Here is an 11415-nt window from a genome sequence, read left to right as displayed (position 1 = left end):
AAAGTCGGAAGCTAATTTTATGTACTCTGATTTTATTAGACTTCTGTTTTGTGGTAAGCTCATAAGGAGCATTTACTTATTAGCTAACGCTACTTAATTCATAAATTTTGTATAATGTAATATGTGCCTCTAAAAAACGAGTTTGTATTTATATTGTGGGTTCAGGATATTGTTGGTTGCATTTTGTTTAAAGGAAAAATTTTACAGGTACTTAATGTTGATGTCTGAACCATCATGCATCTAGTACTTGTGTTTCTTTTATTTGTACTTTATTTGTGATTGAAAATCGAGGACTGACAAGGCGACATGCTCTCAAACTTGGAGGAGGAGCACGGTCGGAGACGTCTTCTATAGATTAGCTTTCGGGCTGCCAGATAAGTTTTTTGGCTCGTGCTTGTAGGGTTCAAACTATTGCAACGAGCAGGTTTGGTGGGCAGTGGGATGATTGCCATGGTTTTCTGCCTAGGATTACCACCAGATTGACTAGTCGGTGGCGGACGGCTTCTTGGAGGTACCAAATTTGGCCGGATGGGTGTTTGGGATGTAGGGTTTGGGCAGTGAGTCTTTGGGCCTCTACCTTCATGGGTTGCAGAGTTGCAGGCTAGTGAAGTGGGTCTAGTTTTGCCAATTCCACTTTTCTCTCACTCTCTAGTCGGGTGTGGGCCTTCTTAGGGTGATTTGTCCTTCTCTTGATCCTATACATGTTCCTAAAATGTTGCTATGGGTGTGTTGAATGTTGCGACATACACTAAGCGGTCTTACGTGTCAAGATATTCAGGAAATTGGTTCCATTTTAGGGTAGCGTAGGGGTAGGGAGTTTTTTCAAATTCTGTATTTTTGTTTCTACAGTTCCTTTAGGATTTTAGTTTTTTGAAGTTTCTGTTTTGGATTTTAGTTGTTTTTACCTGGGCATTGAGTTGTAATATGAGTGGTCTTCGGATCTCTCAAGCTTGACCGAGCTAGTCAGGTCGTATGATTTTTATATCAATGGATCAGTCTTCTGTTGCCCTAAAAAAAAAAAAAACAAAAACAAAACAAAGTTATATAAAAAAGGACTAAAATTTTGCATGAAAAACAGTTTAGTCCAAAATTTTAAAATTAAACAGTTTAGTCCTTATTCTTTCTAATTCTCACACAACAGGTCCTAAAATGACTATTATACCCCTCACTTTTTATTTTTTTATTTTTCTCTCTTTTTATTTTTTATTTTTTCTGCCTCTCTCTATACACACACACACACACGCACACATATATATATGTGTGTGTGTGTGTGTGTGTGTATCTCTATGTATAGATATAGATATATATATAAATATATATATATATATATATATATATATATATATATATATATATATAGAGAGAGAGAGAGAGAGAGAGAGAGAGAGAGAGAGAGAGAGAGAGAGAGAGAGAAAAGAGAAAAAAATAATAAGTGAGGGGTATAATAGTCATTTTAGGATCTGTTGTGTGAGAATTAGAAAGAATAATGACTAAACTGTTTAATTTTGAAATTTTGGACTAAACTATTTTTCATGCAAAAGTATGAGGAGTAACGAGTATTTAATCCTATAAAAAATTAGTCCTTAATCAGATTGATGCTGTCACTCATAAAGGCTAGAAATTATCCCAACTCCATTTTTTAATTAAATTAGTAGATTCTTGGTAGATGAAAACATTACTTCAATAATTTTTAAATTTTTGATTCTTATTGGGAACATATAATGTAGGGAAAATTTCGCAAACAGTACACCAAGTAAAGGCCACTAATAATTCTTATACATAAAGTTCCAAACCAAACATTTCGGTACACAAAATCTGAAACTCGACCCACTATCAGTACACGATGTCAATTTTTGACACCAAAATGTCCATTATGCCCTCAGTTTTTTTTTTTAATAATTTTTTTTTCTGTTATTTTTTTTTTCCTTCGTTTTTATCTCTTTCTTCTTCCTTCTTCCGGGCTCACTCCCTCGCTTCCAACGCCGCCCTTGCCCTCCAATTGAACACCCATTCCTCCACCCGAGAGCAGGTTCTGCTCTAAATTTAGGAGCTGGGTTTTTGAATTTGATTGTGATTCTTGTGGTACAACTCTGAATTGTTGCATATCTTGTTCAAAGTTTGGATCTTTCTTATCTGGGCGTGTTGCTTTTAATTCGAATTAGGAGGTTTCTCTATCTGGGTCTTTGATTTTGAAGTAGGAGTTAGATTTTCCCATTGTTTTTCTCTCTCTCTCTCACTTCTTCTCACTCTAAAAACTATCACACTCTTTCTCTCTCTACTCTCTCTCTCTCTCTCTACGAGACAAATTGTGGTCGATCTCGCGGATCAGATGAAGCTGTTGGAAACTCCAAAACATCAGTTGAAACTGGAGATGACATGGAATCATCAAAGAAAGCTATACTAGACAAGTTAGAGGAGAGGAAAAGAGAATTGGTTCGTTGCTCTTTCTTTTGATCTTAAAATTTTCTCACATCTTGTTCTTTTTTCAGAGTGCGTGTGCACCTGTGTTATCTTATTTTGGTGGCTAAGAAGTTAACAGAGGTGGGTGAGCTTGGGCTTCTTCTCACATGAAAACAGAGGTGGGTTTCGTGGAGCCGGAAGAAGGAAGAAGAAAGAGATAAAAACGAAGGAAAAAAAAATTATTAAAAAAAAAAACTGAGGGCATAATGGACATTTTGGTGTCAAAAATTGACGTCGTGTACTGATAGTGGGTCGAGTTTCAGATTTCGTGTACCGAAATGTTTGGTTTGGAACTTTATGTATAAGAATTATTAGTGGCATTTACTTGGTGTACTGTTTGTGAAATTTTCCCTATAATGTAATTTAGTTTAGGGTTATTATCACAAATAGTACCTGAACTTATCCTCTATCTTATCGATGGTACCTGAACTTCAATTTTGATCACAACTAGTACCTAAACATTTCAATTTCATTTCAAATGGTACTTATCACTAACTTCCGTTAATGTTCCGTTAAAAACTGACATGTGCAAAGCACATGACCTATATTTCAGATTAGTTTGACGAAAATACCCATTTAAATAATTTTGTTTACTAAAAAATTGTAAATAATATTTTGGTGAATTAATATGTTAATAAACTAGAAGTTCAAATAAAAATGGAAACTAAAATGTATCTCTACCCTCTTATGAAAATAAAAATTTAAAACAAGATCTCATCAAAATTAATTTGTTTTATAGATATAGACAAAACATTTCAAGTAAAACTATACAACTTTTTTTTTTTTTGACAAACTATAAAACATTATCATTCATATTTTTAATTGAAGTTGAAAGTTTTTCTTTTTTATTATCTCATAATATAAGTGAAAATAAGTGATATTCAAAAAAAAATAAGAGAAAAGAAAAGTAATTTTACAAGCTTATCCTTGAAAAATGAGTCACATGTTAGTTTTCAACGAAACATTAACGGAAGTTAGTGATAGGTACCATTTGAAATGAAATTGAAAAGTTCAGGTACTAGTTGTGATCAAAATTGAAGTTCAGGCATCATAGATAAGATAGAGTATAAGTTCATGTACCATTTGTGATAATAATCCTTAAATAAATAAATAGGGAAGGTCATAAATCTCCACTCTAAAAAATATTTGTCAATTTTATGTATTTGTTCTTAATTAGAAAAAATTTTAAACAACTATTATTATGAAATGACCATATTACCTATGTGCAGGGCACATGCCTCACATTTGGATATAAAACATTAGAATTAACGGAGAGCATGTAAATTGGCAATTTTAAGTTCAGGAGGCTATTGTTCGCAATTGAAAGTTCATGAGGCTAATGTTCGCAATGGCAAGTTCAGGTTGTAAATTGACAAATATAACCAAATTTAGGGGGTATTTGGCAATTAAGCCTATCCGATTTGGTTTCCATACACATGCAGAAGGTAATTTCGATAATCGCAATAATAAAGACCATTTTCTGCATATACGAGTGTGCCTGCACGAGTATGTGTATGAGTTAGTACAAGGCAAGTATGAGTAAACGTGTATGAGTTCTCTGAACAACGTTTAATTTGGCCAAGTATGCGTGTATAATTGAAACATAATTGTATTGAACAAATGTAAACGATAAAAAATACGCTTCGCACGCGCGAATGCAGCCCTTCCACATGCTCGAAGCGCGTGCAGGAAGACAAGTCCTATGTTAATTGCCGACACATCTCTCAATTATTATTATTTTTATTATTTTTTTTTTTATCCCCACTCCATCCCATTCCCATCCCATCCCATCTCTATCCCATTAACAACGAATACAAGGTCATCAATTCTTTACTTTATGGGTATTTATTAAGTTCGATTTCCCCTCGACAAATTCACAAAAAAAAAAGTTCGATTTCTGCACAAGTTGAGAATATATATGATCATATATCTGCAGGTGCTATCATGTCAACCTTGTTTGCAAATGGATGTATCGAATATGGAACTGTGTGCAATTAATGAACGAAAACAGAGACTATAACAAAGCCACTGTCTTGCGTACAAAGGGGTTATTGTCAAATATGCATTCCAGCAATGAAAGCTAGTTAGTTCCGCACAAGGCCAGGTTTTAAGACCACATGAGCTAATTAGCATGGTGTTGCATCTAGATTGTGATTAAATACTCAAGACTGGGACTTCCAACGACCCACTGCACATTGCATTATCTGAGGATTGGTTGTGAGTGGTTCCACGTTATACTATTCCTTAAATAGACATATTTTTAAATGACTGGCCTCGGTCCTCCAACGTCAGACTTCAGCCCTCAGAGCTCCACCGCTTAAGTTTCTGATGGCCACCTTGAGATAGACTCGCCATCATGGGCGGCAAGCCCCAGCATGTCATGACCTCACTACTAGACAAACGTAATAAAAAAGAAATCAAGAGCCTTGACCCTCGTTGAAATAAAACAAATCTAGATCGGGACAAAACAAATCTAGATCGGGACAAAACAACATGAAGCTCTCAAAAATATACGAAGGCCTATGATGTGTTGATTGGGTTCAAGGTTATAAATATTGGAAATTATTCTATGCACCGATAGTATAAATGACCCAACACTTATAAGATGATCTCAACATTTGATATTTATAATTAATATTTTTATTAATAACCTAAGAGTGTATTTAATATAATCTAACCATCCATTTATGTCAGTGCAAGTGCAGGTCGGTGTACTGAATCCTCTTATGTACTGATTATTTGTTAGTGCAAGTGCACGTTGATGTACTAAATACTCTTATAATTATTCGAAAAATTATTTTATTCACCGGTGGTGCAAGTGAACCGGCAATTCTAGCTCTCAAATACAACGTTTACTTGGTATGATAATCCTCCTAGTGAGCTCCACAGGTTTCTACAAGCTGATTATTTGAGTTTTCCAAATTATTCTTTTTCATAGTGGAAGGCTTGTCTTGTTTTTATGAGTGGAAAAAACATAAAAGATAAGAAGTGCCTCTTTGTCTTATCTTTTAGTAATATATATGTTTGTTTTGGAAGCGATCTTCACCTAATCCCCCGCTTCTCAAGGATTTTATGTACTCCCAAGGCCTTGGGAATTATCATCTATACTTTGCAATTTTGTATTTTCTCTTGGCAAGGTTTGGTCTAGCTCCCCTCGCTGTGTATCTTTTTTTCTAAATTATTAATAAATTCGGGTAAGAGCGTTGAGTTAGCTCTTACACCGCCTTTCTCAAAAAAAAAAATATTTCTAGCAAATCTGAGCTATTGATATTTATAGGCAACATTTTTCTAATAATTAAAAAATGTACTTTATGTTATGTAGTCATCCATTCATATTGATGCAAGTGCACGTTGGTGCACTAAATACTCTCATAAAATAAGATAATTCTAAAAATCACTGGACAATTTATCTCGGAAATCATTAGCTATAATACTTATTGATCAAGCTATTGGTATAATTCACAAGAACCACTGCAACATGAGAAACATCATGGTGATATCAATATCCAAGTTACTTTATGAAAGTCCATGCCAGGAAATGACACTGTAAAATCTACTAAGATTCAAAGAAGTATATTGATTAAACATGCATAGTTATATCTATTATGAGTATGACATGCTGCTAGGTGCCACTCTTGGCTTGTGAAAATTCTGAAGTTAATTTAGAATGTAATTTTCAATAAATAAAATAGATTAATTTGTTAATGTATTCCGCTGTAGGTTTAGTTGGAACATAAGAAGTCATACAGCTGTGGCAATACTAACGAGGATTAAATATATTTCATTTAATAGATATGACACTATTTGGACTTGTTTTAATTAACTAGCAATGATATGGGGCCTCAATGAGGCCTAAGATTTGTGGTCTCAAATCCTAAGTGTTATGTCATGTAAGTAAATATAAATTTTATTTTCAATTCCACATAATATATCTTGCCACATCATACTATTACAACCCCGGCCAACTTTACCCTTTTACATTTCCTTTTAGATGTTAGGGGGTGAATCAATTACATTAATGAATTTAATTAGGTGACGAAAAAAAATATCAACAATTAATTATGTATTAATTTAAGAGATATGTCAATAGATTCTTTGACCAATATTTTTCTTCATTTTAGTTATATTCTTTCCTTTAATTTTTGTTTCCAAATGGTATTAATATATTGAATTATGTGCCAAGAAATAGACGTTAACTTTTCTTTCCAAATATTGATTAATTTCATCCAAAAAAAATAGCATTAATAAATTGAAGTTGGGAAATACTTATGTCTAAATTAAGAGGTAAGAAAAAATTCTCATGTTAGCAGCCATTAAGTAACATCTACAATCTAGATATAAGGGAAAAACAAACAAAAAATAATAAATTCAGATCTAACGTTTAAACCCTAGCTACATAAAGAGAAAACAATGAACAAAAGAATATATACAATCATCAGAGATGTTCCCCTGACCAGGGATTTTATGGTCAATCACCGTCCGATTGAAATCGGACGGTTGACAACTCTCTAACTTTTTAAAAGATGAAAGCTGTCAACCATCCGATTTCAATCGGACGGTGATTGACCATGAAATCCCTGGTCAGCAGCTGACCAGGGGAACATGACTCATACAATCATATGAATATGTATTTTTCACATTATATTTCCAAAATTTGCAAGAACCTAACAAAGGTTGAATTCATATACATGTGTTAGCAAATCTATTAATCGAACGTACGTGCAAATCTGTTGACTGAATTACATGAAATTTTTTCTACTCTTGATTGAAAGAAAAAAAAATTGTTGTTTAAATCTAAGCATGAGTGTAATGAAAAGAAAAAAAAAATGAAAGAAAGCCAAATTTTTTTTTCTTTAGAAGAAAGCCAAAATAATTTAGAGTCATTAGATTTTAAAAGGATAATCTTTTCGCAATAAATTATGCTATGATTTGACAAATAGATGATGTGTGTGGATGACATGACATGACATGACACCTAAGATTGAGGCCACAAATCTTAGGCTTCATTGAGGTCACAAATCATTTTCCTTAACTAAAACTTCCTTGCTTGGATTAAACCTTGTTGGCATATCACTTTAGAGTTTACCGTACGTTTTATACAACGGAGCAGGGTTATTATGAGAAACATAAATATTCATTATCCTCTCATTATCTTTATTCAAATCTAAAAAACAAAAGAAGAAAAAAAACACAAAGAACAAAGAACAAAAATAAAACAAGGTTAATGCAAACCTTAAGCTTGTGTTAACTTCCCTAGTCTGTGATCCCTTCTAATTAGATGTTTCTACCATCAATCCATCGATGGTATATTAGTGTGGACTCATAGAGACTCTACAGTTGGAGGGCTCAAGCGCGTGATCGAAATCAAGGAGATGACAAAGCTTAGCGAATAAAATCAATGGATGTCCTACACATGTAGGGATTGCCCATCATGTTTGGTCAACCTCCTTGGCATCATGCAAGTTATTTACATGCCATGCATATTAAGTTATCGAATTCTTTTATGAAATTATTCTATCAGTCTATCACATCACAAATCATTTATCTCTGATGTGTAATTAATTTATGAAATTATTCTATCAGTCTATCACAGTAATATGCCTGAAAACTCAAAACGAATGTCCTTGCCCAGCTTTTCAATCTCTCAAGGAGAAAGGGGTAAGACCACCGAGGTTATGCCTTCAGTCAGAGAAAGTCGATCACCATTGCTAGGCACAAGACCACTAAGAGTAGGGCTGTCAATGGGTCGTGTCGGGTCAAGATATTTGCCGTGTCGCAAGATATAAATCCAAATCCAACCCATTTAATAATCGTGTCAAAAATTTAAACTCAAACCTAACATATTTATTAAACGGGTTACCCGTTTCCAACCCGCTTAACTCATTTCATAAATAGGCCGTGTAGATACCTCTCACTAGCATGACTAATTTACTATCTCACCAAGTATAAGTAACACCTTCTTAGGGGGCCCACAAGCCATGGTGGGGCCCAACCGAGACATGCATCACGTAGCCGGATGTCCAAGCTACGCCACGGTAGTCGGAAGTAGCCAATACCTCGCCGGGAAGCCACCTTCCCAGTTTTGCCAAGTTACCTTCACAAGCATGTTTTCTAAATACTAGAATAGTGGGTTTAGCATCCCACATGGAAGAAAATGTAAAGTGGAGGGATTCCCTTACCTATAAAAGGGACCTCTCCTCACACTTAGAATTCATCCCATTACACACTTTGTAATCCCCTTTGGGCCGCAAGGCCCAAACACACATAGTTAAGCTTTTAAGTTAACGTAGTCTCCCGCCTTAGCGGGAGACGAATCACTATACTTCTTGTGCCTCTCTCTCTATCATTCTTTTACGTTAATTAGACCACTCGGTCACCAACATTAACAGACCGTGTCTTATTAGACAAAATGATTCATTTAAGCGTTAACAATGGGACCCATTTAACTGAAAAAATACATAAATTGATTAAATTCACTAAAAACTCCACAAGATGAAAAATATAAATAATTATATATAATTCATAAATAATTAAATCCAATAATTAAAAAGCGAAATATTTCTAATTGTCTAATCCTATGATCAAATACTCTGAACGTCCAAAATTTCAAGAAGAAACATAGCACAATCGGGTTATACGGGTTCACTTCGTGTTGGCGGGTTGACCCGTGGCCGACCCATTTATTAAATGGGTCATGGCGGGTTGACCCACCACCGATCCACTTTTTAATCGTGCGGGTTCAACCCGCTTTATTTCGTGCGGGTTTCGAGTCGTTTTATTTCGTGCGGGTTTCGAGTCGTGTCGGAATTGACAGCCCTAACTAAGAGCAACTCCAACAGTTTTCCTATAATTTCTGTATAATAGGGAAGCAAAAATCAAAACTTTAGAATCTTTTTCTTCTCCAACTCCAACAAATTCCCTATTTTACAGCAATTTCTAAAATCTCCATATTCTTCCTTAAAATTTTAGAGATTGCTGTAAATATAGGGAATTTGGTTTTCTCTTTCCTCACTTTCCCTAAAATAGGGATAGTTATAGGGAATCTGTTGAAGCAAAAAAGACTCATTTTTCCCTAAAGTAGAGAAAAATCAAAATATGGAGAAGCAGTTGGAGTTGCTCTAAGGTCATATCTTGAATAAGAGAAAGTGGTAGGTGGTCCGGCTGAGCTTTCGGAGAAAGGTAGCCTAGTGTGTAAGCACAGTCAATGACCCATGTTTGGGCTCGTAAGCACAGTCAATGACCCATGTTTGGGCTCATTATATGTTTATTGTGGTTTAGATGTCTCGTTCTAAAATTAAAGATGGTGGAGCCTAAAAAAGTGGGCAAATTATAGTTTTTTCTACCTTTAAAATTCGTCCATTTCTAAACCATGCACCCACGAATAGTTTGCCGTTTGGTTGAGCAGATTTAAGTAGGGTCATGCTCTGCTGGAGAGAGCATCCCCACTTAGTAAGAGGCTAAGTCCGCTAGTTCAGGAAAATCGGATGAAGTTATTACTTACGACTGATACGAGCCACGGACGACTCCTCTCTCTCATTTGGAGCCTCCTCGTTACGAGACATGCAAAGTCACATATATAGTCAAAGTGTCAAAAGGATAGGCCCACTGCCAAAAAGATGATCAAAGAGTTTCACTCATGTCCTCATGGTGACTCGAATCTATGACTTCGTACACACCACTTAATTATTCGGAGCCCAAAAATGATATGTTGCCCTTAAATGAAGGGAGTAGGAATTCTAATTTGTTGGTGGTCCAGGGTGAGTGAGAGTTTTTTGGATAAAATTTGGGTATTCAATCTCAACTAGGTTAACGAGTCCAAGAATAAAGTAGTATGTGGTATATACTTGGCCACACCAGCCAACTAGTTTAACGAGTCCAAGAGTAATGAAGACCGAGCTTGACATCACATCTCTCTCTCCATACACACCCCCCCCCCCCATAAAAATCACACACAAAATTCGGCAATTTGATTGTTTTGTAAGAAACTCTTAATCTGGGTTGTTGGGCCCTTGGACTTTCATACACATTAATGCGACTAAACTAACAACATCAATCAACGATGGTCAGTACAATATACCGACGGAAATTATTATATTCATCAACTTCCATCCTCCAAACTACTACCGCCCTTTGAAATACATACTTTTCCTCATTAATACTATACTATTCGAAACTGTTCTCCTTCTGACTAATCGTAATCTGTTAGTTGGAAGGCTAGTAGAAAGCTGAGAGCCTGCCACTATCCCAACCAAAGTCTTCCCTCCGAATCATATAGATAGGCATCGTAATCAAAACACCTAAGATCTTTGCAAAGTCATCACATGTTTAATGTCAACAACTGAGTGCACACAACAAACCTGCATTACATATTTATCCATAATCGATCACCAGTCTCGGTATCAGTGAAGCAATCAACCAATAAATAAGGAAGTTGGAAATTCGAATACCAACTGTTTGGATCCCCCAATTAAATACCTTGACAGTTCACAAGTCGGAAGATTTTAGCCGATACCAGAATCCTATTTCCTCGATCATTTTAGAGGTTTGTGATCATGCGTTTGGCAGTTTTGGTTTGATTTTGTTCATCATTCATGCCAGCGCATTTGATCATAACCACCCAAACGTTGTGGACTTAATTTTCTGATTTAGTCTGTCTAATTTTCTGATTCAGTCTGTTTGAAGATATTAAATATATATAGCTTTCCGTTCTTTAAGCGCTGCATTCTAGCCATTCAATTTGAGTCTCACAATTAATTAACATTTATAAACTCTTCTAAAAAAAAAATAACATTTATAAACTGTCACTTATATATAGATGACCCTTTTAGTGGGGATTGTTTAAGGAAAACGAAATTGGGAGTGAGATTGATGTGCTTTCATTGATAATAGAGGTTTATTTATATAGAGGATTACAAGCATTGAATCAGAGTTATACATAAAAACATAATCGTACAA

The sequence above is a fragment of the Rosa rugosa genome, chromosome 5 (genome assembly GCF_958449725.1).
Source record: "Rosa rugosa chromosome 5, drRosRugo1.1, whole genome shotgun sequence".
Classification (NCBI taxonomy): domain Eukaryota; kingdom Viridiplantae; phylum Streptophyta; class Magnoliopsida; order Rosales; family Rosaceae; genus Rosa; species Rosa rugosa.
This window is presented reverse-complemented; position numbering follows the sequence as displayed.